Source organism: Ascaphus truei, chromosome 3 (genome assembly GCF_040206685.1).
Source record: "Ascaphus truei isolate aAscTru1 chromosome 3, aAscTru1.hap1, whole genome shotgun sequence".
In the NCBI taxonomy this organism is placed as follows: domain Eukaryota; kingdom Metazoa; phylum Chordata; class Amphibia; order Anura; family Ascaphidae; genus Ascaphus; species Ascaphus truei.
This window is the reverse complement of record NC_134485.1, coordinates 345645812-345670443: the sequence shown is the minus strand read 5'-3', so window position 1 is coordinate 345670443 and position 24632 is coordinate 345645812. Positions and strand designations below refer to the sequence as shown.

The following is a 24632-nucleotide window of genomic DNA, read 5'->3' as shown; positions in this document are numbered from 1 at the left end:
GGATACGCCTTTTTTTTAATTTGGAATTTGAAAATTAATTCGGGAGTTTGACTCAAACATCTAAACGAATGAAGAACCTGCCCTTCCTTATTTATTTGTGGTTATTCATATGTTGGTCATTAAAGCTGTGGCTTTTCCTTCAAAATCGGTCGTGATGTGTGGGGTTGTGCAGGTGTGTTGCAGCTCACGGCTTAGGCCTTGCCCCCGCTGCCTACTACAGCGTCCGCTGTGCGCACGAGAGCCCTCCCCGCAATGGCGTCGGGCCGCTGCGAGGGGGAGCTGCAGCGCTCGCGCGAGAGCTCAGGACTCGCGTCGAGCGATTAGGCACGCCCCCCGGCGGTTCAGCCAATGAGGGCGAACCTGCCGGGTGACGTCATGGCCGCGCCCCCATCACTCCTCCGCCACGCCCCCCCCCCCCCCGGTCTCTGCTCCTGCAGTGAGCTGCAGACCGGGGAATCGGCTGAACGCGCCGCCAAAAGCGCGGGCGCGCGTTACAGCGTCGTGACCGGGTCCTTAGCCTTAGGCAGCACCAAACTCATGAGTCTGATATTGATACAGAGAAGTGCCCCATCCCAGCCAGGGATTCTTGGTAATGACAAAAGCCAAAGCATACAGCCAATGGGGAAATCATCTATGGATCAATGGGGAGTTACATCGTAAAACGGCCCAATCGACTGCTGCAGATGATTCCAAATAAGCCCCTTAGTGCACATTTTTTTTACATTTGTGTATAGGGAAAGAGGGAGAGAGATACATGGAGAGAGAAGGTGCTGCCAGTGTTGAGAGTCCAGCTAAAAATAGTATGCAAGGTGTACAAGACGGGGACGTTTAAGAAGATTTTGAAAGTAGATAAAGATAGAGGCAGGTGAGGGGATGGGTGAATTCAACAGTTTGGGGTGAAAGAGAGAAAATAATGGAGATCCTGAGAAGAGGTGGAAGAAAAATAGAATAAGGGAAGGTAGAGTTAGGAGGATGTGGTAGAGAAAGAGAGATTTTGGTGTGTATTTTATTTTTCCTTTTTGGATTTCATCTTAACTAGATGAGACAGCCAATTAAAATAAAAATAAGTGTCTTCTGGTATAGCATTACTTAGTAAGGGATGAAATGGGTCAGGATAAAAACAAGCACAATATATATATATATATATATATATATATATATATATGTATAAATATATGTATCTGTACCATGTTAGCCGAGCTTAATAATCAAAAACAAATACTCGATACTCTTCTGTGGCTAATGAAATGCATTTATTTGAGCAAGCTTTCAGTATCTCGAAAGCTCGCAGAAATAAAAGCATTTCGTTACCCACAGAACGGTATCGAGTATTTGTTTTTGATTTTGTATATATGTATAATCAAAAACGAATTGATGATACCGTTCTGTGGCTAACAAAATGCTTTTATTTGTGCGAGCTTTCGAGATACACTGATCTCTTCTTCTGGCGGTGTTATATATATATATATATATCAGAAACAGCGCACACCCTAGTGCATTACTAAAAATAGAATTTTTGTTATATTAAAGGAGGGGTAAACAATACCCACTTACAAGATAAAAACTTGAAACATTCATGTAAAGGTTTCTTTGGACGGTATCACTGATATATTCACCATCAGGGAATCACCCGGTCGTGTACTTAAAGGTCCGAATGCACCTCCTGCTCCGTGGGCTGCTGGGGGTGCTGCTGGAATCCTCCGGTGCCGATCTTAAGCGGCAGCATGCAGGCACTTCCGACACGGTGGTAAACGAGTCAGGATAGCTTGATTCAGCATACACCAATCAGAGCACTCGTATTAGCATCCACGAGACTTCTGGGTATTCCCTTGCATACAGATCACGTCCTCAAGGTAGCACGGTGATGTCACTCCCTATGCGTATCTGTACCGTGTTAGCCGAGCGTAATAATCAAAAACAAATACTCAATACCCTTCTGTGGCTTGCGAAATGCTTTTATTTGTGTGAGCTTTCAGTATTTCGAACGCTCACAGAAATAAAAGCATTTCGTTAGCCACAGAACAGTATCGAGTATTTGTTTTTGATTATTCATTTTTGATTATATGAATAGACGGTACCGTTCTGTGACTAACAAAATGCTTTTATTTGTGCGAGCTTTCGAGATACACTGATCTCTTCTTGCGGTGTTATATATATATATATATATATATACACAATATTATATATATATATATATATATATATATATATATATATATATATATATATATATATATATAGTCAATTAAAAAAATAGTTTGCACTCACGGTTTCTCAAATGAAGGCAGATGCTCGTCCCATATAGAAATATGTAGGGTAACCAGGGAAATCCAGGTAACAAAGAGACAGTACACCGCAATATAATGAAGTAAATAAAGTGTATTAACAACACAGGGCAGCCAACGTTTCGGTCCTCAGAGTGGCACTGCCCTGAGGAAGGTCCCACTCTGAGGACCGAAACGTTGCCTGCCCTGTGTTGTTAATACACTTTATTTATTTCATTATATTGCGGTGTGCTGTCTCTTTGTTACCTGGGTTTCCCTGGTTACCCTGTATATATATATATATATATACACAATACATACAGATATGAGCTTTCCTTTCTTGCTTAAAAAACATACACTTATTTAAAACATTGCATATAAGGTTTCAATAAACTACATTTTACTGCAACACTTTTCTTATGAGTATTACAGACTTGACTTTAGATGCCACCAACATTCCCCTAGCGCTAGCATGGGAAGACATTAATCAAGTGAATCATTGCATTATAGGTGCATTGTCCATAACCCTTTATCTCAGCCCCTGGGCTCCTCATTACAGAAAGCGCTATTATCTTGGCATATAATTCTGCTATTCCTTCTCCAAACCATTTCATTAACTCTCATTCTGATGCATGTCATATATTAGATAAGTCACTTTATCATGTAATACACTTCAGTACACACTGTTATGCTGTAATAGTAACTACCACGCAGACGTAAGGACAAACTGGATGGGCCACTGGTCCCTTTTGTCTGTGTTACACTATTTTACCCAGCAGTAGGACATGCAAACTTATTGTTCCCCAGATTTCTTCTGCCTCTGTGCGAATACGTCACATTGGGGTATGAATCCACCAGCCTTTGAACTCTCCTGCCTCTGTGATATTATGATAGCCTATGGTAGGCAAAGACTTGATGGGACATCGTCTCTTTTCTATCACAAAGTGTATTCACCATGCTATGCAAAGCCAAATATATGCAGTACAATTAATAGCTTTTGCCTGGCCCAGGTGATTGATTATATTGAAATGTGAACATTTTCAGGCATTTATCTGTACTGTGGGAAGAAGACCTCATTATAATATGTAAATGATTTGTGTAATGCATGTAACGCTGAACTGTAGGTGATGTCCTGATAATCTGCTTTGTCCTATTATGCCATTGTATTTATCACACTTTTCATAATTGCTGGACATTCATAAGACATATGGAAATATAGTGCAGGCTGAGTAGGAGCAGCTACAGCATATTTTTTTAAATGATGCACATATTCACAACAATATAAGAAAATAATATAAGAAACTAATTGGTCACATAGCCATTTAATTGTAATATATCTACAATCATACCATCTCCTTTAGGGGCATATGCACTAAGCTCCGATAGAAAAAATCGCCTGAGTTTTTAAATCACCATTTTTGCAGAAAGCCCCGAATACCAGTGATAGCAACATTTGCAAAGATCGCCTATCTGAAAAGGGCTCACCTGGCGAGTTCTTTCTGTTGCAGAGAGAGACACCTTTTTTATTACTAGTGTACGTGAGCAGGGGGTCTCCGGAGCAGAACCACGTTGATTTCATGTCCGGGGACCCCTGCTTCCCGAGATACAGGCTCCATTATGGGATGCCGGTATCCCTCTGCATTTGATTCCCACGGTCACGTGACGCGGGACATTTCAATGCATAGGAGATACCGGCACCCCATAATGGGGCCTGTATCTCGGGAAGCAGGGGGTCCCCGGACATGAAATCAACAAGGTTCTGCTCCGGAGACCCCTTGCTACAATACACTAGTATAAAACCATAATAAAAAATTTAACACATTGGTTACCGTAGCGGCTATCTGCTATGGTAATGAAGCTCCATTAATGTAATTTTTATTAATAGTGTGCGGGAGCAGGGGGTCTCCTGAGCTGAAGCGCTTTGATTTCAGCCTCAACGACCCCCTACTTCCTGAGTTACAGGCCCTGGTATGGGACATCGGGTGCAAGTATGCCGCCATTTTTGAATCGTCCGCGTCATGTTCCCGGGGGATTTAAATAATGAAGGAGATACCGGCACCCCATATCTGGGCCTGTAACTCGGGAAGCAGGGGGTCCCGAGGCTGAAATCAATGCGGTTGAGCTCCGGAGACCCCCTGCTCCTTCACACTATGAATAGAAATAACATTAAAGCAGCTTCATTACCTTAGCGGATAGCCGCTAAGGCAATGAAGCGGTTAAGGCACAATAGCTGCTTTATTGAGAGCAGAAGGGGTGAGTGAAGTGGATACTTGACCCTTCATTCACCCCTCTGCCCCCAATAAACATTACAATATGTATTAAACACCAATACACAACCCATCCCCTTTGTCCCCACATAAAACCAAAATTTATTTTTTTATACACATGATTGATATTAGAGGCCGGCGGGTGTTCCCTGGTGTTCCCGTGGGTCTAGGGTGGTCCATGCAGGTATCTGAGGGCCCCATCAGGGTCCCCAGGTGGTTCTCGCGAGGTGTCTGGGGGTCCCCGGGTGTTCCCCATGGGTGTCTGGGGCCCCTCGGGTGATTCCCACGGGTGTCTGGGGGCCCTTGGGTGGTCCCCGTGGGTGTCAGAGGTCCATCCGGTTGGTCCCCATGGGTGTCCGGGGGTCCTCTGGTGGCCCCCGTGGGTCCCCGCTGGCCTGTGGTACCAAACCTGTTGTAAAAAAAAAAAAATTGGCATAAGTTTCAATAAATACACCTCCCCCCCACACCACCACAAACATACAGTACAGTAATGGGCAAAATAACTATAATCCAGATATGGGTAATAGCTCAATTTCCCATTATTAAAAAAAACATTAGTCAGTCAGCATAAATAAAGTAAATAAAAACCTTTCTACTTACCCCTGCCATTATGAAGTGCATCCTCGTCAGCATACTGCAGGGCCATGTCCTCCGATGCCAGAAAGAATAGATGAAATAAAACAATCTAATGGCCCCTAACCCCTTAATCACCTTAGCGGTTAATAACAGCTATAGTAATTAAGGGGTTAACCCCTGTCCCCTGCTAGCCACCCAGGAGGCCTATAATCAATAATCAAACATATACACAAGCACATTAAAACCCCAATTCAATCAATGAAACACTAGCCAACAAATGAAAGAAATACAAGCACTAGCCAACCAATTAAATAAATAAAAGCACTAATACCCCCAAAAATTAATTAATTTTAACCAGTAGCCAACAAATCAATTAATTAATAAAACCACTATCCAACACATCAATTAAAAGCAGTAGCCAACACAAGAAATAATTCATTAAAAACGCTGATCAATCGGATAAAAAAATATAAACAAGCCAGCAAAATGACAAACAATAAAACAAAAAAAATTAACTGAAATAGAAAAAAAACACTTAATAGAAATCAAGCATTTGCCAAGTATCCCCTTCACCAACCCCTCTGCCCCCAATAAAGCCGCTAAGGTAACGAAGTTGACGGTAAATGCATTTTTATTGCATGGGATTGATGCCGGGAGTCTCCGGTGCTGATATTAATGGATATCAGCTCAGGAGACCCCCGGCATCAATCCGATACAGGAAAAATGCATTTTTTCCCCTAAGTCCCGTCTCGCCGCTTATCGGCAGCTTCTCACCACCTTCCTGCCAACTTTTCCTGGCGAGACGATTTTGAGATAAAATCTCAATTCTTGAGCCGCGATTAGTCTCGATTAGCTAATCAGGGCTACTAGAATACCATGAGTTTGAAAAGCTGGCGATAAGTGGTGATAAGTGGCTTATCGCCGTGCGTTTGGCGATTTTTTTTCCCAGCAATTTTTTTTTCAGAAAAGCTCTCTTATCGCCGATTTATTGGAGCTTATTGAATAGCAGTAGGCTTTTTTGGCGCTAAGGTGGCTATAAGTGACTAATCGGAGCTTAGCGCATAGGCCCCATAGTGTCTCTTTCAGTAGAACTTACTCTACATATCGTACTTCATGTCAAGCTACACACATTTTATTTAAAAAAAAATAAAAATCCCTAGATGACCTCAAATGAGCTCACTCTTAGCCTTAGGGTTACATTTCTGCTCTCTCTTCTGAGAGGTCTGTCCCACATCCAAAGTTGAACTCCTGCAACTTCTACACCAATATACTTCCATGAATATGGTTGGCATGGCATAAACACTCATAAAGCCCAATTTCAGATTCACATTAACATCATAATTGTAATGGCTTTGAAAGATTTTCAGACATATCTGCATATGCACAAATCACTGGCATTAACACTAACTATATTGGATATATGAAGTGTTGGCGGTGCTGAAGAGAACGGTCTTGAGGAAATGAGATAAGTCATAATTGCAGAATGTGTTGAAATTGGAGAATAGATAATAGAGATTGGATTACAGAAATGAAATGAAGGAGAATATGCAAGCATATTAGCCTGAGGAGAAAGTGGCACTATTTATGGAAGGAAAGGGTTTTACTTGTGTACGAGGTTTAAGGAATGGCAGAGGTACAGGAAAGTACTGCAAACATTAGAAGACATTATAGCAGGAGAACGTGACAAAGGCAAGTTCTGAGATGTGGGATGGGGCGAGTACGGGGGCAGAAAGGACAGGAGGAGATTGCAATGATCTTTATAAAGCTGCAAAGCATTTGAATGAGAAGTACAAACTTTTTAATAGCAAGCAACAAGCATCGTGTAGAGAGCAGCTTCCTCGTAGTTTCATCATATAACTAACCACCTCACTGCTGGGGACCATCTATAAATTATACTATCTTATACAAGAGATGAAGTGATGATCCACATGAGGTCATGGTAGATGATACTAGAACTGGTGGATGAGCTTGTGAGCAAGGCCAAACACAATATAATGAACACAGGTTTGAGAGACATGAGAGAAAGCTCCAGAGGGCCAATACCATATATGAGTGAGATATGAGTGTTTTAGACTAACCCAAAAACATTTTGATGGAAACAAACGCTACGTATGCGTGGAATCCCTATAAAGTCTATGAATCTACTCATGCTAGGAAGAATGATATAGGGATATCGAAAGAGAGGAGAAATTATGAGGATTTAGTTAACGAAAAAAACGTTCTGTGGGCTCATGCGCTCTTGAGTTAGAATTACATTGCATTCAATATTAAGCACAACTGATAGGGAGCAGTTAAACAACTTTATTGAGATTTGGGATTTATGTAAATATTGAATAATTGTATTAGAATATATATGGCTGGAGGTATATAATTGTACTCTGTGTTATTCAGAAATCCTTTTTCCGATACATGCAGAACGTAATGGATTAGTTTGCTGCGACATATGATTAATATCCAGTCCTGGTCTTGCTCTGTGTTGTGTACAAGGGATGGAGCTTTTTTATTAGTGGGAAGAGGTGAATCACTATAAATATTTGTATGATCTGACTTACCGTTTTTGCCCCTGCGAAAGCGCTCGCTGAGTATGTGAAACGCATAGGGCTAACGGTGCTTTTCGTACTGTCTGCGGGGATATTTCCAGCTCTTCTTTGGCAAGATGCCACTCTGATTGAAACATTGTTCGTATGGAGGGGGATAAGATACGGGATGTACCTGCGACCGCACTGCCTATTCAATGCTGATCCGCTGCAGAACTGCTATAGGTTGGAAGAAAAACAGCCTCCAAAGAGGCTTAGCCCGAAACGCGTCAGAGTGGATGGCTGTCCGTTTTTATGGTGTCTCCCCTTGTGGACCAATAAACTAGATTTTAACCTATGGTGCGCTGGTTCCTGCGTTTTGTCCCTTGCTGTGCTCCACTCCCCTCTTTGGAGGCTGTTTTTCTTCTGATCTTCAATCAAGTTGGATGCACGCCTACACAGACTTCTTGCTGGGTATCATCATTCTACAACTCAAAGTGAGTGGACTGTGACAGTACTACTGATCTCTAATTGTGTCACCTATACTGTTCAGTGACTTATCTGAGTGTGGTAGGAGAAAAGGGAACCCCTTGCCTTTGGTGTTGTGTTCCCCTAATACCCTATAAATCCCACTCTAAGATTTAAGCCTCATGTGGCAGTCACATATTTATGAACTATGTATTTTGGTTGACAATGGATACCAATCCCTTTGGAGCAGTTGCAAATGATTAATACACCTAAGAAAATAGAATAGTGAGGTCTGTGGCTTACGGGACTTGTTATACAATATAACTGTGGAATATATCTGTTGCACCATATTGGACTCAAGGTCCAGTTCCCTATATACTGCTATAGGTTGTATGCGAAATAAGGAGGAAGGGGTAATTACTTTTCCATTTGGGAGCACTAAGGAACTCCCTTTGGATGCTTTGGGTAGCTATGATAAATTAGAGGAGGGAGACCCACTCACAAAGAACTAAAAAGAGAGGGTGTTAATAAGTAATGGTTTATATTTCCAAAGAATACTGTAAGCCTTATAAAGTGTAATTGAGCTATATAGTCATATAAACATGAATACATTCATTGCCTTTTTCATTCATCTTCAATGTATTTTATATACCCTCCATTATTCTGTGCTCCGTTATTCTGTGCTAGGATGACGCAAGAGTGATACAATTTTTTTTTAACACTGTCAATGACCCCACGGCTCAGGTCGCTTTGGGGCACAGAAGTTAAAAGTTGATGCAGCATCCCTAGCAAACGTTACATGAAAAGATGAGGTCTGCAGATCTTCCCCGGTTGGCTGCTGTCTTGATGCCATCATAAAGCATTTGCACACCCTAAGGCAGGCCTGCCAAATCTCTTCTGCATTAATTATTGTCAATGAAGTCAGAGATCCTAGAAAATCTTTGTATAATTCAGTTAATAAGTCAATCAACCATAAGATACAAATGCATTGAAAACCGAGATTCATTAGTTTGTGTGCTTGCTTCATGCATCCACTGTCACTTATACCACACACATGTATGATGCATCATGTATGTTTATTGTGCACTTAAGGATGGGCTATCAGGACCTATTATGCTTTCAATTCATCCCATGAAGAGTATTCTGCACAATAAAGATGATTATTAAATAACCTTTGAACCGCCAGACGCTCTAGTGATATACTTTTTAGTGAAAGGGACCAGGCGTGTAACATTTTATAATAAAACATACTGGACACCTAACAAGCTCCTATTAAACCCCCAAAACTTTGCAGCTAATATTGACAGATTTACTATAAATCATTCTTCCTGTTATTAAACAGGTTATTAAGAATTTATATTAGCGTTAGGGACCCCTGATATGTGGTCTGCCTTGGCGTTGGCTCAGGGGCTTACAACAATTTTGGCCAAAAATGTCAAACTAAAAGACCATTTACTTATTAGATATTTATCCATATATATTTAGGCACTGTACCGTGTATGAGTCTCACTAGATGTGCTAAAAACTGAGCTTTGTCTGTGTTTTATGTTATGTCTCTGGTTTTAATACATTTTATAATAAGACACAATCTGCTTACATTTTGGCCCAAAAGCATAACTGCAAATAGCACATATTAGTAAGTAGCACATATTGATAACAGATAATTATCATATATCACATATAGAAAGCAGTAATCCCAAGTAGCAAGCAATACATTCAGCATTCCATAAGGGGTTTAACTAAGGAGTCATGCTAAAAAGATTCCAAATATTCAAGGTTGCTCAATTGATAAGCAATTCTTAGAAAACAAATAACTGGAATTATTAAGAGTATCCCAAAAAAATAAATCCTGCAATGTTTTTACTGCATTATTTTTCTCTGGCATAAAGTCCCTTATTTAATATACTTTGGGTACATTTTGCCTGTGCTAGATAAGAGTTTGCCTCCATTCAAATTACTTGAATGAAAATCTTCTTCAGCACAAATTAGCAGTTTGACAGCATTTCCAGGGAGAGATATTAAGAAGAATCAAACTTAAACGAGTTACTTTACTAAGGGGGGTACTTTTACTTTCACTCATGCTTTGGTTTTGGTTCTGAAAATTCTTAAGTGTTTTGGTTTTTGTTCTGGTTTTGCCAAAACTCTAATTATTTGGTTTTAGCTTTTGTTGTAGTTTTGGATTTTTATCAAATTGTGAGGAAAAAAAGGCAAAATAAGCAGGGAAACTAAAATAATATAACTAAAAAGCATACAATAATTAAAACCGATATGGCAAGAAACACGTAGAGGTTGGCACTTGGGTTGGTGTTCTGTTTTTGGTTCTAACAATCTTACGGGTTTTGTATTTGGGTTTTTAATGTAGGTTTGCGGTAGGTTCTGATTTCACACACCCAAGTTAACCAATCTCTGGTAATAATAGCACTTGTTTTGTATGTTCCAACAGTGACACTTCTGGATATAAATGTGACACTTTATTCCTTGAGACAGTCACAATTTACATTTTATTACATGCGTAATGTAGATTGTATCCTAAAGGAATCCAATATATTCAAATGATTAAATCTGATCCCATACTGGCCAATCAACTTACCTTATTGTGTCCATGATACTTAGCTGGAAAAAAAATCTCTTTTTAGCTTTTCACTGCTAAACGTTTATTCATTCAAATTAAAATAGCACTACATTCACATGTATAAGACAGATCCACAAACCTGCTGTTCCCCATAATCTCTCCCATTATACAATGCTCCTACTGCAGCCAGGGATTCTGGGTAATGACATGCAAATGAGCATGTCATGTTTAGCTTCTTATCCTTTCAAATCATTGGAACAAATTTCGCCTACAGTCCACACTAATATCCATAGATGAAAGTTATCATGTGAGCCCTAAGGGTTCTATGAAAACTAGGTTAGTGGGACATTTGGATCCACTCCAATTATTAACATTCCCTCTTCGAATGAATGAGTTAGAAATCCCAGGATGCAGTGAAAGAGAGGTGAAAAAACTAATAATAATAAAAAAAATTGCCTATCCCTATGACCTACGTCCTGCTGGCTACCTTAACTGGCCTTGTACATATAGCCCATGATGAATAGGCAGTGTAGATCTTATGAACTCTGATGTTACCTTTGGGAACGAAGGATAGATCACACTAAATAATCTAGAAGACACATAAAATAGAAATTACATTTGGTTATTATTATTATTAATAATAAAGAATATGTTCATACCACACAGGATAAGATAATATTGTCTGAGAAACCCAGATCCTCCTGAGATATATTAACCCTTTCATGTTAGTGTGTCTGGTTGCAAATTACCTGGAATATATGAAGTGAAAATCAAACGTCTCATACTGGAGTCAAAAAATGATTTCCTTAGAATTTTTTTTTTAATATCCAATGCATACAGTTTTACACAAGTATTGAAGGTAGAACGTAATGGAGGTTCAGTTAAACCCTCAATATGCAGATATACACACATCATATCAACATATAAATCACACAATACAAATCAACAGGTATATTTATCCATCAGAGCAATCTCCTAAAGGAAGCTTCCTTTAGGAGATTAGGTGATTGCTTCCTGCTTCCTTCTAGGAGATTGCTCTGATTGGTGGATAAGTACATACTGTTCCAGACGCCTATAATCTACAGTTGTGTGAAAAAGAAAGTACACCCTCTTTGAATTCTATGGTTTTACATATCAGGACATAATAAAAATCATCTCTCCCTTAGCAGGTCTTAAAATTAGGTAAATACAACCTCAGATGAACAACAACACATGACAAATTACACAGTGTCATGATTTATTTAACAAAATGGAGAACTCATGTGTGAAAAACTAAGTTTAACTTATGATTCAATAGCTTGTAGGACCACTTTTAGCAGCAATAACTTGAAGTAATCGTTTTCTGTATGACTTTATCAGTCTCTCACATCGTTGTGGAGGAATTTTGGCCCACTCTTCTTTACAACGTTGCTTCAGTTCATTGAGGTTTGTGGGCATTTGTTTATGCACAGCTCTCTTAAGGTCCTGCCACAGCATTTCAATTGGGTTGAGGTCTGGACTTTGACCGGGCCATTGCAACACCTTCATTCTTTTATTTTTCAACCATTCTATTGTAGATTTGCTGGTGTGCTTGGGATCATTGTCCTGTTGCATGACCCAATTTCATCCAAGCTTTAGCTGTCGGACAGATTGCCTCACATTTGACTCTAGAATACTTTGGTATACAGAAGAGTTCATGGTCGACTCAATGACTGCAAGGTTCCCAAATCCTGTGGCTGCAAAACAAGCCCAAATCATCACACCTCCACCACCATCCTTGACAGTTGGTATGAGGTGTTTGTGCTGATATGCTGTGTTTGGTTTTCGCCAAACGTGGCGCTGTGCATTATGGCCAAACATCTCCATCTCCAAAGGACATTGTTCCAGAAGTCTTGTGGTTTGTTCAGATGCAACTTTGCAAACCTAAGCAGTGCTGCCATGTTCATTTTAGGGAGAAGAGGCTTTCTCCTGGCAACCCTTCCAAACAAACCATACTTGTTCAGTCTTTTTCTAATTGTACTATCATGCCCTTTAACATTTAACATGCTAACTGAGGCCTGCGGAGTCTGAGATGTAACTGTTAGGCTTTTTGCAATTTCTCTGAACATTGCACGGCCTGACCTTGGGGTGAATTTGCTGGGACGTCCACTCCTGGGAAGATTGGCAACTGTCTTGAATGCTTTCCACTTTTGAATAATCTTTCTCACTGTAGAATGATGGACTTTAAATTGTTTGGAAATTGCCTTATAACCCTTCCCAGATTGATGGGCAGCAACAATTGCTTCTCTAAGATCATTGCTGATGTCTTTCCTCCTTGGCATTGTGTTAACACACACCTGAATGCTCCAGACCAGCAAACTGCTAAAACTTCGGCTTTTATAGAATTGGTCACACTTGCTAATGATCAATTAATCAAGGGCATTTAATTAGCAGCACCTGTCTGCTACTTAGCATCTTAATTCCTATGGAAGCAGTAAGGGTGTACTTAGATTTTCACACATAGCTTCTCCATTTTGGCTTTTTATTAAATAAATCATGACACAATGTAATATGTCATGTGTTGCTGTTCATCTGAGGTTGTATTTACCTCATTTTAAGACCTGCTAAGGAACAGATGATTGTTATTATGTCCCGATATGTAAAACCATAGAATTCAAAGAGGGTGTACTTTATTTTTCACACAACTGTATATTATCTTTAACTGTGCATGCAATGTCTTGTATATAATGTATAACCCTGTTCACTTAATGTAACTATGTATTTGTCATCATCTCTATGCCCAGGACATACATGAAAACGAGAGGTAACTCTCAATGTATTACTTCCTGGTAAAACATTCTATAAATAAATAAAAGTATCCAAGTTAACTTATATTGTGTGATTTATATGTTAATATGATACGTGCGTATATCTGCATATTGAAGGTTTTACTGCATTACTTTCCACCATCAATATTTGTGTAAAACTATATGCATTGGATATTTAAACATTTTTTTCTAATCAAATGCTTGTTTGACTCCAGTATGGGATTTTGGCATTTTTGTGTCGGGGACAACCAAAACTGTACAGATTATTGTTGAAGGATTGGGGGTCTCTCTTCTTCCCCGGGCACCTCAGAAATAATATTGAGCACGTGGTGCTGTCTGACCTATACCTTTTATATATACAGTACGGGAGTGAAAGTTTCACTGCGTCTTAAAACTCGTGGGCTGCACCAGCAGCTATTGACTCATTGTACTTTCTGTTCAAGGACTGGCGGTCTTCTTCACGCATGCAACGTACGCAGCATTCGAATTATTTCGTTGATAGAAATAAAAGCAGTACTTGATCATGCTGAATGGAGAATCCTGCATCGGAGAGCTACGAGTAAACATTTGAAGTCCGCCAATCACAAGTGCGATCTGAAATCTTCCAGGCGTGATCACAACTACGTTGTTGAGAAAAGTATATGCTCTTAGTCATCCTTCAGTGAAATGTATGAAGCTCTGGGCAGTGAATGTAACCGCTCTTCGTTCTGCTTTTAGATTTTCTGATGTAGGGTGGAATGGCTGCTGTTTGCTTTATTGGTAATAGTGGGTTTAATTATGTGCATAACACAAGCTCTAATATGAAATGTTAAGCAATGGAAATGAGTGCTGAGTGTTTGTAATGTAATCTTCCTCAAACCCTTTTTTGGGGGGGGAAAAGCTAGTACCTTTAATCTCCCCCAAACACCAGTAGAGAGACAGGTGTCATCTGGGATGATATTTATTTATGTCTTGTGCACACACAGCACAAACCTAGGTGGTGTTTCTATATTGGCCAAAGCAACTGATTGCAGGCCCCTATTAACTTAACAGACAACATAAATATAACCCATTAGATTTAGAAAGGGGCAATACCTCCTTGGAAAAAGGGAACTAAGGACAGTGGCCCAGGAACATGATAACTAATAATGTCCCTTACTGAGATTACATGCGGTAAATAATTTAGATTGTAAGCTCTCTGGGGCAGGGATTTCCTTTCCTATTGTCTGATTTTGTTTGTTGCCCTTATTGTATTTTAATTCGCTGTATGATCTCTTTTGTAGAGCGCTGGGTACACTGTGGGCGCTATATGCATAAAGCTATACATACATACATCATTAATCAAACTGATAAACATAAGTAGCTATTATGATTGAATTCTGCAGACCTGAAGAGAATGGGTATTCATTTCATTTTTAAAGCAGTAATACTACATCCCCCATTTTTTATTTTGTCATATATATATATATATATATATATATATATATATATATATATATATATATATATACAGTGTTCGACAAATCACCCAAAAATCTACTAGCCCAACCAAAAAATCTACTCACCACCTAGTCCCGCCCCCCAACCCTAGTCCCGCCCCAACCCCGCTTTAAACTAAAATATATAAATAAAATACATTTAATAAATTCCTAGTCAGAACATTCGTTTTTGACAAATGTATTTATTGTATTACATTATACTACAATTAGTCCTTGTTTTGTGTGTGTGTGTGTGTGTGTGTGTGTGTGTGTGTGTGTGTGTGTGTGTGTGTGTGTGTGTGTGTGTGTGTGTGTGTGTGTGTGTGTGTGTGTGTGTGTGTGTGTGTGTGTGTGTGTGTGTGTGTGTGTGTGTGTGTGTGTGTGTGTGTGTGTGTAAGTAAATGTTGGATCTAGAAATAAAAGCCAGATGTGAGTGACTAGTTTCCTGAACCCCTTAACCAGTGTCTGGACATCCCCGCTTCACAATATCTAAAGCAGCAATCCCGCCTGGGATCTTACCTGATCCGCAGTCCCTCAATGTCCAGGTACCTGCATTGCCGCAATGTTATATATTGGAGGGGAGGTGTTCCCTACCTGTCTTCTGGGTTAGGGGGGGTTCCGATGTCTTCCACGTGAAGCTTGAGTCAGATCTGGAAGAAAGCAGTATAAATTATGTCGGTGTCGTATAGGGCAGTTAAGATATACAGGGTAAATAAGATATCCAGATCGAGAGTGTGAGACAGAGAGAGAGAGAGTGGGTGAGAGACAGAGAGAGTGGGTGAGAGACAGAGAGAGAGAGTGGGTGAGAGAGAGAGAGAGAGAGAGTGGGTGAGAGAGAGTGGGTGAGAGACAGAGAGAGAGAGTGGGTGAGAGACAGAGAGAGAGTGGGTGAGAGACAGAGAGAGAGAGTGGGTGAGAGACAGAGAGAGAGTGGGTGAGAGACACAGAGAGAGAGTGGGTGAGAGACAGAGAGAGAGAGTGGGTGAGAGACAGAGAGAGAGAGAGTGGGTGAGAGACAGAGAGATAGTGTGGGTGAGAGACAGAGAGAGAGAGTGGGTGAGAGACAGAGAGAGTGGGTGAGAGACCGAGAGAGAGAGAGTGGGTGAGAGACAGAGAGAGTGGGTGAGAGACACAGAGAGAGAGTGGGTGAGAGACAGAGAGAGAGAGAGTGGGTGAGAGACAGAGAGAGGGTGAGAGACAGAGAGAGAGAGTGGGTGAGAGACAGAGAGAGTGGGTGAGAGACACAGAGAGAGAGTGGGTGAGAGACAGAGAGAGAGAGAGTGGGTGAGAGACAGAGAGAGGGTGAGAGACAGAGAGAGAGAGTGGGTGAGAGACACAGAGAGAGAGTGGGTGAGAGTCAGAGAGAGAGTGGGTGAGAGACAGAGAGAGAAAGTGGGTGAGAGACAGAGAGAGAGTGGGTGAGAGACAGAGAGAGAGAGTGGGTGAGAGACAGAGAGAGAGAGTGGGTGAGAGACAGAGAGAGAGAGTGGATGAGAGACAGAGAGAGAGAGTGGGTGAGAGACAGAGAGAGAGAGTGGGTGAGAGACAGAGAGAGAGAGAGTGGGTGAGAGACAGAGAGAGTGTGGGTGAGAGACAGAGAGTGTGTGGGTGAGAGACAGAGAGAGTGTGGGTGAGAGACAGAGAGGGTGAGGGTGAGAGACAGAGAGAGTGTGGATGAGAGACAGGGCGGGGAGAGAGACAGGGCAGGGGGAGAGACAGGGAGGGGGAGAGACAGGGAGGGGGGAGAGACAGTGAGGGGGGAGAGACAGGGAGGGGGGAGAGACAGGGAGGGGAGAGAGACAGGGAGGGGAGAGAGACAGGGAGGGGGGAGAGACAGGAAGGAGATAGGGGGGGGACTGACTGATGGGGGGGAACTGGGTGGGGAGATGGTGACTGACTGGGTGACTTTGACTGACTAGGTGGGGGGGTGACTGATCTGGTGTCCTACACACACACATATACACATACACATATATACACACACACTCCCCCATATACACACACACACACACACACACACACACACACACACTCCCCCATATACACACACACACTCCCCCATATACACACACACACACACTCCCCCATATACACACACACTCCCCCATATACACACACACTCCCCCATATACACACACGCACTCCCCCATATACACACACACCCATATACACACACACACACACCCATATACACACACACACACACACACTCCCCCATATACACACACCCACAAACCCCCCATATACACACACACACTCCCCCATATACACACACACACACACCCATATACACACACACACACTCCCCCATATACACACACACACTCCCCCATATACAAACACACACACACACACACTCCCATACACACACACACACACACACTCCCCCATACATACACACACACACTACCATATATACACACACACATACATACACACACACACACACACACACACACACTCTCTCTCACTCTACACACACGGGGGGGGGTCGGAAGAGAGGAAAGGCCGCGACCAGCACCTCCATCCCGCTCCAATCTCCCGGCCCCGCGGGCTGACACGTGGATCAGGGTGAAGCGGGGACCTGAGGGGACATCCCCGCTCCAATCTCCCAGCCCCGCAGGCTGACACGGGGATCGGGGTGAAGCGGGGACCTGAGGGGACATCCCCGCTCCAATCTCCCGGCCCCGCGGGCTGACACGGGGATCGGGGTGAAGCGGGGACCTGAGGGGACATCCCCGCTCCAATCTCCCGGCCCCGCGGGCTGACACGTGGATCGGGGTGAAGCGGGGACCTGAGGGGACATCCCTGCTCCAATCTCCCGGCCCCACGGGCTAACACATGGATCGGGGTGAAGCGGGGGGAAGCAGGGACAGGGGGAATGCACAGGTAGTACTTACTGTGTCCTCCTTGGGAGCCTGGCCGCGCGCCCACAAAGCCTGGGAGCGCGCGCCAATCAGCTGTCAGGCAGGGGGAGTTTTTTTTCAGCGCGAGCAGGGAAATTTAAAAAAAAAAAACACGTGTGCTGCTTTGGCCAATATTTACTCGCCCGGAGGTTAAATCCACCCGCCCCGGGCGTGTAAATGTATAGGATTGTCGAACACTGTATATATATATTCTACATTCTTACCTAACTGCAATCGTTTGTTGCTCCTGTTATAACCCTGTCAAAATCCTTATTGTGTGCCTAAAGAAATGGCTGATTCAGTTACTGTAACTCAGCAGCTACAATGTATCCTTATATTACTAAGGTAACATTATCTGTTAAAATTCTGATTGAGTGCCTAACGAAATGGCTGCCTTCTAACTTTTAGCTGCAGTCTGTGACATCCTGCAGCTGGTATGTAACATTATATTACTAAGTGTAACACATTATTGTTACAGCTTTCAGAGTAATAGACAGTCTGCTATTTGGGACACAGCAACAGATCTGTCTGTGATACTTTGTTGCCAAAGGCCAGAGCTCAAAAAGGTATATATCAGAGCCTGTTTCAAAAGAGGAAGTGGATATGACTTTCTAAATTGTTACTGTAGCAAACAAAGAATGATCAGTACATTTAAAAAAAATCATTAAAAATGGCATTAGGAGTTTTAAAAAAATGTACACATGTGCATTATCTAATACTACAGAACTGATTTATTTTTAAAAAATGAATAGGATTTAACATGATGCAAACAAGTATAACTATTACTTTAAGGGAGATTGGATCATTCGAAGGAAGATGATTTACACTGATTAGTTGCTACAATCTTTTTTTTTTATTGACTTGTTACGCAAGGATGTCTCTTTAACTGATATTTTTTTTGTTTTAAACAGTCTTAGGGACTAGAAATAAATGAAGATACTCAGTATAATTATTTAATGCATTATGGTCCTTTTCAGGGGGTGAGGGATACTATGATGAAAAATATCTACACTCCCCCCTTAACCCCCCCCCCTTTCTCTTTGGAGTTGTTAGTCCACTCTTATTTATCTGTTTAATTTATGTATGTGCTCGCATCCTCCACGTACACTAATTTTACAAATGAAGCAAGCTTTGATGAATAGCAGTCATTTACTAACCATTTAAGCATGAAGTCATTTGTACGCTGGCCTGTGACTGGGGGAAAACCTTTAACAATTGTTATATTCCTTCTTGGATCATGGTGAGAGTGCATGGAGCTCTGTTTATTGTACAGTTTAAAGGCTCAATGAGAGCTTGACCCAAGGCGCTTGCTACCCATATGTTGGTGCAGAGAGCGAAAGTGGCTTTGCAGGGTCATTGAGCTGTTTGTCTGCTCAACTTCCTCTAATTTTACAAATGAAGGTTAATGAACAGCTGTCCTTAACCAACCGTGAAGAGGTGTAGTCATTTTAAACGGCTTCCTATTTATTTGTTTGTTCATAATTTCTCAACTGGTGATTGGCTAGTTTCATCACACTGCCTAGTACAGAGTAATGAATAAACAGCTATAGATATCGCCTCCACACATGACACACACACACACTATGGCATTAGTATTATTATTATTGTATCTCGCCATTGTTTTGGAGATTACTCATAATGCTAATTGGGAGAAGCAGGGCACTTCTTCTACTACTTACCATGTCCCTCCCTTCCAGGTCAATAGACACACAGAACTTGGCCTAACATTCCGAAGAGATGTCACCTGACAGCCATGGAGCCCAACCCAAGTCATGTCATGTGGTGAAAAGCCATATCCTTTGTTTTACTAAATATCTCCGATAATAGTGAAAGCATGAGCTTCTATGGTTCCTTTTTAAACACATACTTGAGATATACTTGAATTATATGTATGTGTACATTACTGTCTTTTGTTTCCATATTGGAATTACCCCTTTTGTTGCTACACTACAAGTGTAGTAAGATCAATCAGGAATATTCTGACGAAAGGCAGCTGCCCCGAAACGTGATATTCCGGACGTACTCTATAAGTAATATAATGAAATGGTAATTTCAGCAGGAATTGCTATTTTTTACATTTTTATTACTGTGTTCTGGATATTTTGGGCACTTTTGTGCTGTGTGGTCGTGAAGTTGTAGACCTACCCGGCATGGTGGTAGCACCAGTGTCCAGGCTGGGAAAACTCACCATGCATTTAATCTGTAGTTGTTTCTACTAAGATGCATCCAGTTATCAACAATTACAAGCAACTGATAGGTGCAGGTGATATTTTGGTTGAAAACAGATGAGTTGAGGAGCAGAGCCTTAGCATATCAACTACCCATTTGCTCAGATGAATAACTGCCATCTTGTGGGCAGACTCAAAAAGTCTTGAAGTTTACCAGGAGGTGGGCAAAACTCATCTTCTTATACTAATACACTGTGACTAAGGAAAGGTGCTCAGGATCGACCTTCTCCACCTGCACATTAAGCCCAAGTAGTGATGCACTGACTGCGGAGCCAGATAGTCGACTGCCAGGAACTTGGACTGGCCATATCTTTGACACAAAGCAAATTAACCGATATGTAACGCATACATCGTTAGATAGTTATGGAACAGTCTTTCGGGGATCCACAGACACATTTCTACTAATATCTTCTATAGTTTTGAGGTTGTGTTTTTCTTTCCCGATATCTATATATCTTTCTGTAACTATCAAACGATGTATGTATTACAGATCGGTTAATGTAACACATACATCGTTAGATAGTTATAGAAAGATATATAGATATCGGGAAAGAAAAATACAACCTCAAAACTATAGAAGATATTAATAGAAATGTGCATGTGGATCCCCGAAAAACTGTCATGTTAAAAGCTATATAGACATTTGGGAAGATTGTTAATAAAATATACAGTTATGGGAACACAATCACCGAGGTGCCAAATAACACGACAGATACAAATATACTTAATTTAAGCTTTATTTTCTGTCACTAGTTACAACGTTCCAGTAGCTGTATTGGTCCTGGAGAAATACAGATTTGTTGTAGGTTGTGATACCAGATAAAAACTATGAGGTGTTGAAAGCTCTGTACACGTTCATTTCATGTTTTTCTACGTTGATCCACTACAAGGAATCACAATCTACACATAATCTAATTGTTAGCAATGCTTTGTCTTACTTATTTAATACATCTTACAAAGCCATCTTGTCCTTCCAAATTTAAACTCAGGGTTTATTTCCCACCAATATTTTATTTAGCTAAACTACATTTACCCTGGATCAGAAACAAAATGTACTTGGGTGCATCTTGCTAGTTGGTTAGTGTTAGAGCACTTGGATACGTTACTCGCAATTCTAATTAACCTACCACTAGAGGGGTCATCCCAAGCTAGAATGGCTTTGTGGCTGTAAGCAAGTGGCTTCTAGGCAAACTGTGAACTGCAGTGATTTTCTCATTAATAAGTCATCTGCAAGGAAGGTCTGCATCGCAGCAAAGTAAAACAAAAAATGGCAGGCTCAACTTTGTGAGACATTGTGATGAATTGTCTACTCCTATGTGCAGTACAAATGATCCCCTTTAAGTTAAGAATACGCAGGCCGCTACACTCAGGCTTTTAAAGTAACTAGTCAGAATAGGCACTCTCCCACTGTATTGTATTGTATGTCTTTATTTATATAGCGCCATTAATGTACATAGCGCTTCACAGTAGTAATACATGTGGTAATCATATAAATGACAGATAATATAAATAACAGATCATGGGAATAAGTGCTTTAGACATAAAAGTAACATTAAGGAAGAGGAGTCCCTGCCCCGAGGAGCTTACAGTCTAATTGGTAGGTAGAACGTACAGAGACAGTAGGAGGGAGTTCTGGTAAGTGCGTCTGCAGGGGGCCAAGCTTTATGTATCGTGTTCAGAATATCCACAGTGCTATACATATGCTTCTTTAAGCAAGTGTGTCTTAAGGTGGGTCTTAAAGGTGGATAGAGAGGGTGCTAGTCGGGTACTGAGGGGAAGGGCATTCCAGAGGTGTGGGGCAGAAAGTGAGAAAGGTTTAAGGCGGGAGAGGGCTTTAGATACAAAGGGGGTAGAAAGAAGACATCTTTGAGAAGAACGCAAGAGTCTGGATGGTGCATAACGAGAAATTAGGGATGAGATGTAAGGAGGGGCAGAAGAGTGTAGAGCTTTAAAAGTGAGGAGAAGAATGGAGTGTGAGATGCGGGATTTGATCGGAAGCCAGGAGAGGGTTTTCATGAGGGGAGATGCTGAGACAGATCTAGGAAAGAGTAGAGTGATTCTGGCAGCAGCGTTTAGGATAGATTGTAGGGGAGACAGGTGAGAGGCAGGAAGGCCGGACAGCAGGAGGATACAGTAATCAAGACGGGAGAGAATGAGGGCCTGAGTCACTGCCTTCATGTCTCCCAATGCACCCTTACCCCCTATAACAAACTGCCATTCTCGTTTCACCTCTAAGCTGCTTTTTAATTGTAAGGGTGTGCTAAAACCAGGTGCGTGTGTATGGCAGGTTCCGCGACGGCACGGTATACAGGGTGCCGCCATGTTGTTGCGCAATATTGCAAAGGACACTGCCAAGGTCGTGAGGTCGCGCCTGCGTAAGGGGAGCGCGCGAACGACAGGCCAATAAGGAAAAGGCTCTGATAATGGACGGCAACTCCCGCGAGCTCTGGGACAATCACCTGATGCTAGGAGCCAATGAGAGGGCGGGGATTACGGAAACAGGAACAGGAAGCGTGGGGGCAGAGACCACGCTAGGAGAGGAGCTCGGGACCGAGCGAGAAGGAGGTAGTGTAAGCGCAGGGGGTCCGTGACACGCCTGCATAGGCCAACTATTACCTCCAGGCCCATAGGAGGTTTCCCCTGAGTCACAGTAGGCTGCTGTACTGCAGGGACGCCCGATAGTGGAGAGAATTGTCACCTTAGTTAGGGACAGCGCACGGAGTTGTGGACAGTCACAGTCATCTGGGATCAGACGGCTGGACATCGCGACATCCGGAGGATCCGAGCGGGAGCAACTGACCCTTTGCGAAGAGGCACCGGTCACCGCCGTGACCGAAGGTACAATTGTAAATCACGTGCACCAACACCGGTCATCAGGCGCTGATCCCGCCTTAGAAATAACTCTAGTAGTGACACTAGCAAGTGGCTAGCGGACTGAGTACATTAGCTAACCTCTTACAAGGACAACACTCTATAGAGCGTGGCAGAGCCACTGCTATACGGGACAATTGCACTAGGAATGCGGCTGAGCCGCGGTGGTATAAGGACTCCAGCGTATAGTATAAGTATATAAGTTATGTATGATGTTATGTAGAGAGTAAGATATGGTTACCTATGCACAGTAAACTTGGTTGCACGCATTGTTGGTATGTTTCTTGCCCAGGGCGATCTTACATAACGGGGATCCTGGGTAAGTGGAGGCGCTGCGCTAGAACCCTTACCCCAGGCTCCCAGCTAGCGGAGGCTCATATCTCCTGGAGCCGCAGGTTAAGTACAGCACTAGTAGTCCCTTAGGAAGGTGTTCAGAAAAAGGGCTACATAATAATGGAAGCAAACCTAATGTTTACCATCCACAGAGAAAGCAACCAACATTTGTTGCTGTATTTCCCTTATATTCCTAGCTGTCTTCCTCCAATAACCCTCATTTCCCTTAAGGCTGCGCTTAGAGTGCCGGCGATGGCTACAACGCCCGAAAACAAATGCATTGTCGCCGCCGCGTGCGCTTATAGTAAGCGCCATGGCGACAAAAGCGACGGGCGACGTGATTTTTTGAAGCCGGGAATATTTGATTTTTCAGGGGCTGTCGCCTCATGTGACAGCCCCCTGAACCAATCAATGGCCTGGTCGCCCGCGACACCGCCACAAAGCGAAATACAACTTTCGCTAGCGGTGACGGGTGACGTCACGCGTCGCATCGCCATCGCGGGCACTATACGTGTGGACTAACAAACTTTACTGGCTGTCATGTGGAGCTCTCCTCACTCTTATTACCTACATTTCACAAAATGCTTTATTTTATTGGGGAATGTTGAGATAAGATAAGATCCTATTCAATAATGTGTGAAATGCCCTTCCTGTGCTGGAGAGGATGTTAGTCTCAGCATTGATCTCTGTTGCTATAGATTTTCTGCAGCATTATTGTAAAGTTGGTATTTATTTTAACCGAATCAATAGGAATTGCATGCATCTATGACATTTTCGTTGTTGCTATTATTATTATTCATCTGATAAGAATGTTTTAAAGGTGTAACACAAGTGATTTCACTGTATTGCACTTCAGTGAGGCTTAGAGGAAATAATATGTAATAGGGGTTTGTAGATAGTATAAAGGCTTTTGGTAAAAAAGAAAGATGAAGACATAAAGTATGTATATATGTCTTTATTTATATAGCGCCATTAATATACATAGCGCTTCACCGCAGTAATACACGTGACAATCATATAAATAAATAATATAAATAACAGATCATGAGAAGAAGTGCTTCAGACATAAAAATTAACATTTAGGAAGAGGAGTCCCTGCCCCGAGGAGCTTACAATCTAATTGGTAGGTAGGGAGAACGTACAGAGACAGTAGGAGGGAATTCTGGTATGAGCGTCTGCAGGAGGCCAAGCTTTATGTATCAGGTCTAAAGTGTTTGTTTTTGTATACAATATAACAGATGGGTCCCTTAACAACGAATGCCAGAGTTGTACACGTGTAGGCATATGTATGAAGGGCCTAAGGCTTTAGTCCCGCTGCGTCCGGCGGCGCGGGCGGCCGCGTTAACGTTCCCCACCAGCAGGGGTATCCTTCTTGAGCCGGTCCCAGT

General features: G+C 42.1%; 1 protein-coding gene across 3 annotated transcripts in view; it reads left to right on the top strand.

The window, feature by feature from the left end:
- LOC142490013 (homeobox protein Hox-D3-like) overlaps positions 1–24632 on the top strand; it is a 168444-nt gene that overhangs the window by 108038 nt on the left and 35774 nt on the right. Inside the window, exon 5 of one of the 3 annotated variants that reach the window (XR_012799978.1) lies at positions 13893–14086. The exons of the other annotated variants lie outside the window; for them this stretch is intronic. The gene's annotated coding sequence lies outside the window, so the exon portion shown is untranslated. The remainder of the gene's footprint in view (positions 1–13892; positions 14087–24632) is intronic. 3 annotated transcript variants of the gene reach the window in all.